Raw genomic sequence first — 7,978 nt, 5'->3', positions numbered from 1 at the left:
CCAGGGATATTAATAAAATCATTGGAACAGTTTTCTTAGATTATAAGAGAGCTTTCGAAATAATAGTAATTGTCTGTCTATAATCCAATAACTCATAATGAATTATGCCTTTCATATCCCACCAAATTCATAACATTATATTATTTGGGTGTAATCCTGTTCTCGGAATTGAGGATTGATGGGCGTCCAACCACTGCCTTTTACTTCGCGTGCTTAAGTAAAGGATCCATTTCTAATCTTTAATAACAATTCGACACAAAAATAAATCTTTCTGTTCTAGAATCATTAATTATTAGCATATTGAGATTCGCTGCGCGAGATTTTCCTCAGGAAATTTATGAGATAATCATTCCGAAAATCAACACTTTCCTAACTTTTTAAATGTCTGTGAACTAGGGTTTTTAATTGAATATTCGAATACTCGATTATTTGAATTATTCGCCCGATTTTAAACTAGGTATATGAATATTCGAATAATTGGTCAAATATTCGTATATGCTATATCGAATTAAATTTTGAAAATCTTAAAATAAAACAATTAAATGATACAACGAGATGCTCCTTTTCACAAAAAACTGCTTTTACTACTTCAAAAATATTTTCGGTGGTATCTAATATGATCGAAATTCGCAGAATTCGTTCATTGTACGAAACAAATTGTATGAAAGGCAGACCTTTTATTTTCGTTTAACGCTTATCTCAAAAACAGGTGTGTTTCGCAAATTTTTGTGAAGTTCATGTTACGTTTTTATATATTATTTGTTGTTTCAATCAGTATAATAATTCAATTCAAGTGTACCTGCTCATGATTTGATGTCTTCCATAAAGGTATTATTAATTCATATATTGCCTTTATGAGAATATTCATTATCGGGGTTCTTTAAGTCATTGAATGTTTAACAAATATGTTTAAAATAAATTTCCGGTTTACGTCAGTAGCAATTAAGAGTGGAAATACTTCTATGTGTTCTTCTTTAAAGTAACAAAGTGAATCTTATTTCTCAATATAAAAATATTTGTAGAAAATTTCCATTAAGTTGATTAATTTTGCTGAATTAGCTCGCAGCTGATCTTAATTGCGGTGAAAAATCTGAAATGACGTCCCTGATCAAAAAATATGTAAAATAATAAATTAAGCCTTTTTTTTTGCCGCCCTCACTGATTAGTAATTCGTGCAGCATTGTGTTAAGCATATTTTATAAAATTAAGTTTAGCGATTTGAAAATAATTAATGATTAATTTAAATAATTGTTATTTTTTAATTAAATTATATTTTACACGCAAATAACTATTTTTTCACTAATTATATAAATAAATTATTATTGGTAAAAACCGAAAAAATTGAGAATTTATTGCAATATTTTTTATTCAATACTCAAATAGTTAGATATACCTAATAGTTAACCCTAGTTAACCAACTGTGGTGCGCAACTCATTCGTCCTACACTTAAAAATCAGTGACAAAGTTTGTCTACTTTTTGTAAAGTTATTGATTGATCCACCTTTTAATTTTTTTAAATATTCTGTAATTTACTCGCAATTTATTTATGACATATAATTTTGTGTTTCTTTTTTTTTAATTTTGGGACATCATTCGTTAATTATGCTTGGTTTATTCAAGTTTATAGTCCTAGTATTTAACGCTCCTTCTCCACTTTATGAAATTATCTACTAGATTCACTTTTGAGAAATGAAAGTTTACCTACGAGTTGCAAATATTATAGCTTCCGTTTTATTTAAATTAATTTTTATTTTTAGTTAAATTGCAATTGGTTTAATAATGTAAGAACTAGTTGATATACAGTGTATTCGTGATTATCCGAGTGCGAATTATCCATTCCTAAAAAAAAATTAATAAAAAAAAATCAAGTGAAGCAAAAATTGATTAAAATAAAAATCTTTCTGTTGATCAGAGGCGTAGCTATGGTACTTAACATCTAGAGATGAACTATCCAAATGCCTTCCACCCTCATTTTATATATATTTAACAATTTTAAAACACATAGTTCACAATTTGTCATAGTGGTCTGTAAAAATTGACAAAAATTCACATTAAAGATTTTGAAATACAATATTATATGAAAATCAACTTGCGAAAAAATGCATAGGTAATTTTTTGAAGAGAAAAATGTACGTAATAAATAAAAATAAATTATCTATAAAGAATTATTTCTTGATTTTTCTGTAGTAAACTGGTCAATTACGTTAAATTTAAATGTAAAAAATTGAAACTATGGTTTTATAATTTAAATTATTCCTCAAATCTTTCACATCCTGTTTTGACATACCCTTTCTTAGTCTGGCGCCCGGGGACATATGCCCCCGTTGTGATTTTTTTGTGAATATTTTCTAAAGGAACTACTGTTTTAAATTCTCCAAATTTTACATTAAATGTTTCATTATTGCATTGTAGTAATTTATTGAACCGAGGTATTGAATTCACAATCTCTTCTATAATATATTATATATGAAGAAAAATAATTACAATAAATTACTTCACTGTCACTGTTGAAACTTTACTGAACACATTGACTGAAGGAAATTCTAATATAACGATATAATATCTGATATTCAAAAATTATTAAAAGTTTCTCAAAAACAATCTAGAATTACAGTTTTTTTTATTAAATAATGAAATGATCTATATTGTAAAATAACATATTTTAAAACCAAATAAAAATTTATAGTTCGGATTATTCGCGACTTCCTTCCCAGCAATAGCTTAGATAATTGAAAGTATACTGTATCTGTGCCATAAGTGATTAATAGAAGTATCGTTTGCGTATAAAATACAGAGAAACCAAAAACATATATATATATATATATATATATATATATATATATATATATATATATATATATATATATATATATATATATATATATATATATATATATATATATATATATATATATATATATATATATATATATTGGTACAAATTTGAAATAATAATAATAGCTAGCGAAAAAGGTACGTTATATGTTATCAGAACGGGCAGTAAAATTTTGAGAAGCTCCACGATATGAGATATTTGAAGGCACGACATTAGTCCGCAATCAGTACCCGTAATGAACACGTTATGTAAATAGAAGGAAAAAATAAACTCGTGTCGTCCGTAATGTGCGTGTATTTACCCAAGCAATTCAAATATTTTGGCGGTAAACGTGGGACGAAAAAGGGCCTCGCAACAGCAGTCGTTTTTTGTGGAAAACTTTGAGCTAATTGGCTTCGCTGCTCTGCGATTGGTCGGAAAACTTTGGCCGCGCCCCCTCCGCCCCCATCCGCCGCTAATTGTCTCGCGTGTTTTCTTTCGAGAGACGCGGCCGAGACACTTGGGCACGTTCCGCCGGCGGACTGCCCAAATATTTAAACGATAATTTGTCATCTGTGACCGATGATGCGACTTTTTCCTATAGTTAACTTTTTGCCGGTATCTCCTCCAGTGACGTGCCCTTTTTATTATTATATCGACTCGTGTTTGCGCATCGGATTACTTCCCGTCGTGGAGATGACCGATTAGCTTCTTGCTTTTCTTCTTCAAACCTACGCTTATTTCCACATTAAAGGCTCATATTTTAAAAAACATATACCATTTAAAACAAATTGGAAAATACAAAAAATGATACTGTATATTCATAATATGAATGACTCTATTCCTAATAAAGTCTCAATACTTTAGCAGACGTAATAGTTCTTCGTAAGCCGGGTACGGACCTTGCGCATTCTACTATTATTACAATGCTCATTTATTAGAAGTCAGAAGTTAAAAATCCGTGTTAAAAGTAATAAGTTCTCGATTCTAGATCATGGTCTATATACATATAGACCTAGACTCTAGGAACTGCTGAAAAAACATATTAGATAAGTTAAATTGTGTACTTCACGTAAAATTATACTAGATAGATTTTTTTTCAAAAATAAATTTCATTAATAATATAAAAATTCCTCTCCCAAAATAAACTTATTTTATAAACGTCTTTATATTTTAAGGAAAATATTCACTTTTAATAAAAGATATAAATAAATATAAATCCGAAGAAAACTGGCAATTTCTTCGGATTTTCATTACTAAAATAGCATTTTTTATTCAACCAAATTTATGGCTATCGGAAATAAGTATGCAAAAATTAAATAAACGCCATTTTAAAATTATTTTTATTTATTAAAATAGAAGTGTATGTAAAAATATATATAATTTGCAGCCATGTCTTCAAATAATATAATAAAAATATTCAAAAAAAATATACTAAATTTTGCATGTTAAAAATAGTTGGAGAGGTAGGTGATAGCGAGTAAGCGTTCGTTAAAGCAGTGAGCACCCCATGAATCACTCTCCGCAATGAATTATAGGGTATTCACTGTTCTGGTCAACGCCAACGCTCATTCGCTACCGCTTGCGAGCACCTAATCTGTCTAAAATACTCGCGAATAAAATTTGTATATCGTCATATTTATAGTTCTAGACTTTTTGGAATTCTAAATGAAAATGAACATCACTGTATTTTTATATAATCAAATGACATTTGATCTAGTTACGAAAAACACCCCCGGAGTCCTACTATCTACTTTGCTCAATGCACGAAATAAGCAAAACAATCCCTGCCCACTTCGTGCATTCGACAGATAATTTGTCTAATTCATGAATAAAGCAATGGGCTTGCATTTTTCATGAATTGGGCATTTTTGACTATTTTACGTAATAAGCAATTTCACGGATTCGGTGTAACATATAGTATATTTATAATAATATAAAAATATCTTTATTATTTTTTTTTTTTTATGGCAAAATATATATTATCTTTGTGCTATATTTTTAAATTATTTGCTAGAGTGAAATACCAATTTATTTATTTATTATTTTAGTAGAGAATATTTTAATATTAATACTATTTTTTATGATATTAACCGGGTTAACGAGATTTAATTATTTCACGGTGTTTTTAGTGTTATATTTTAGAGAGTATATATATTTTTAAATCACGGTGTAATTTTGAGTTGCAGATAAACCAATAAGTGTTTTACACATTTTCTACTGAAAATTTTTATTTGATATTTAATTTACTTTTACGGCAAAATATAGTTTTGTTCTAACTGTATTCTTTTTTGTATTATTTTGACTTTAAAATTTCTACGAAAAGTAGTTTTCAGTAATGTGTATTCTTTTTAAAGTCTATATATTGTTTGAAGAAATTTTTATTTTTGTAAAATTATTGATACGTCAGCGAAGTTCTGTTCAGTTTAGAAATCATCTGTAAATATTGTAAATGGCAGGGGTCCTAAAATTGCTCCTTGGGGGACGCCAGTAGATTTGTCAAATGATTTTCATTTCTAGTTTGAAAGATTCTATAGTAAAATAATGAGTATTACTTTAATTAAGGTTATTAGAAAATGGAATTTAATTAATTTATATATAATAATATTTTAATATACCAACTTGACTATTGGAAAAATAATTTTAATGCACTTAATTATGAATCTTAAGAAAAAATTAAAGTATTTCTACAAATCATAAAAGACAGTAAAAACTGATAAAAGGCTCACACATACAAAACCTTTATCATTTGATTGTCGCCTTTTTATGCAAATCAAAATACATACGATCACCTAACTGTACATCGAAATCTCTTTACTTATTTCGTGAATATGCAATGAAAATACTTTATATATTAAAAATTAATTTAATTTAATTTTACTATGCGATCTTAATGTTTTTTCACGAAATGTAAACACTCTAATCTGCAAATCCTTCTCGAAGTAATCTAGCGTTTCGTAACGAGTTTTTTTCGTCATCGATCGCAAAAAAATGTTTGCCGTCGTTTGCGAGCTTACCTAATTTTTTAATCAGCGAGAGTATATTTAATTATTAGTAATAATAATAATTGCGGCGGCAGCGGCACTCTCCGCCCGCGCCGCCCTAATGGGCTGCAATAAAGACTGGAATGGTCCAAATTAGTCCCAGATTAAAACTCTGTCCGACTCGTACACGTTCATACTAATATACGTACATATCTGCCACCCTCTCTGCCGGGGATTCTCCGTCCCTCTCGGTCCGCCGAGGGAGGGTTTGAGTGCGAGAGGGACGACGATGCTAAAAGGGTCGTTATAAGTTTTTATGAGTCAATTATATAAGGAGATACGCTCGAGAGGGACGTGGCTGTTACAACTGGCGGAATTGCCGTTGCCAGTTGTGACGGTGTTTTTAATTAATTGCCAAAGAAGAGGGCCGCATTCGAAAATACGTTCTATTTAAAACGAATAAATTTTTAAAAGGCTACGGATTCTACATCTTTTACACAATTTTATCTATAATATATTGTACAAACGTATAAATTCCACATACGCATTTTCGTGGATTAGATTTTTTAAATACCCGGATAATATTGAGAGAACATTATTTCATACATTATTCAAATTAAAAATATTCATTGTGATAAAATATTTGGAATCGCAGCCAGAACTCGGTATATTTATTTTGATGCTTTTATATACGCTTAATTGAGATGGTGAGATTTTTTCTTTTGCTTTTTTTCTTTCATTCAATGAAACATGTTTTTAATGGAAAAATATTAAAAGTGAAATCAGTTGTTTTTGCTTGTTTTAATTGTAAACCCTAAAAATATTACTAAAAGGGCAACAATAACACATTGGAAAGGTAGAAGGTTGTATAAAACGATGTAAATTACATTATATAAAAAAAGAAAAATCGAAAATATTGAAAACTTCTATCTGCGTTTAATTGATAAAAATGACACTACTTCTTAAAACCCTAAATATTTACCGGTTCATTATTCGAATATTTTTTTATATTTGTTGTGAAATATTTTTAAATTTTCAATATCTAAGAATACCAAAAACCGACCAAAGCACAGCTGTGTAATATTTCTCTAATCTTTGTGTATTAAAACAACGCAGGTATACTCATATTTTTCTAGATGTATCGTTGCATTATCTACGGTCCAATTGTGCCCTTTTTTGTTTTTCGAATTTGATCTTTACAACCAATGCTATAATAACACATAGTTGACAAACAAAATAATAAAGAAAAAAAAAATCTTTTTATTTGCTGAAATTTTAAAAATTACTCATATTTCCGAACTGATATTGTGCATCGGTGTACTTTCTCAAAAGCAGGTATTAAATTTTTTATCTCTTTTTAAAGCAATACAAATAATGTCTTTCTAAAATAATTTCTAATAAAATGCACCAAATCTAGCACTGATATGTGTTTTACGCTACGTGCTTACAAAATCGCGCAAAACCGATTATATACATGCTCTCGAAACCCTGCTTTTCTATCAGTGTAACTCACTAATAGATTTTCCATATTAAACGATAAATTATTATTAAATATATTAAAATTTTAATATATTCGTAAAGTTATGTAGAATCGAAATATTCAGTTAAAATAATAAATAAATATTTACACATATATTTATATTCACCAATAATAATATTACTTTACTATACATATTTGTAGTCTTTCCAGCAGCAGTAATAATTAAAATGAAACTTTATACTGATTTGAAAATTAAAACACGTAATGCTTTTCTAAATTTTTTTAAATTATAATAAATAACCTTGATACTTTTTACTGTTTTTAAATAGTATTGAAATATATGCGTATTCATTATTGTAACTGAATTTTTCGATTAAACATAACTTTACTAATATATTTAAATTTAGTATTTATCGTTTACTATGGAAAATCTATTAGTGAGTTACACTGATAAAAAAGCAAGGTTTCGAATGAAAATATATAAGAGAGATGCGCGATTTGACAAGCACGTAGCGTGAAACACATGTCAGCAGTGCTAGATTTTGTGTGAACGACAGCGAAGGAAAAATTCATGAATGTCAAGCTGTTTTAAAATCGTTTCTAAGCAGAAACGAGCTTGGTCCTTGGAAATTTAGTCGCAATGGATTGCTTCACGGGGGAAAGTATTGTGTCATTTAGGTTCCATTTTTGAGAAATAC

The sequence above is a fragment of the Plectrocnemia conspersa genome, unplaced genomic scaffold, assembly GCF_051122295.1.
Source record: "Plectrocnemia conspersa isolate PC_06_02 unplaced genomic scaffold, ASM5112229v1 ptg000012l, whole genome shotgun sequence".
NCBI lineage: Eukaryota > Metazoa > Arthropoda > Insecta > Trichoptera > Polycentropodidae > Plectrocnemia > Plectrocnemia conspersa.
The sequence above is the reverse complement of the archived record's forward strand: the minus strand, read 5'-3'. Positions refer to the sequence as shown.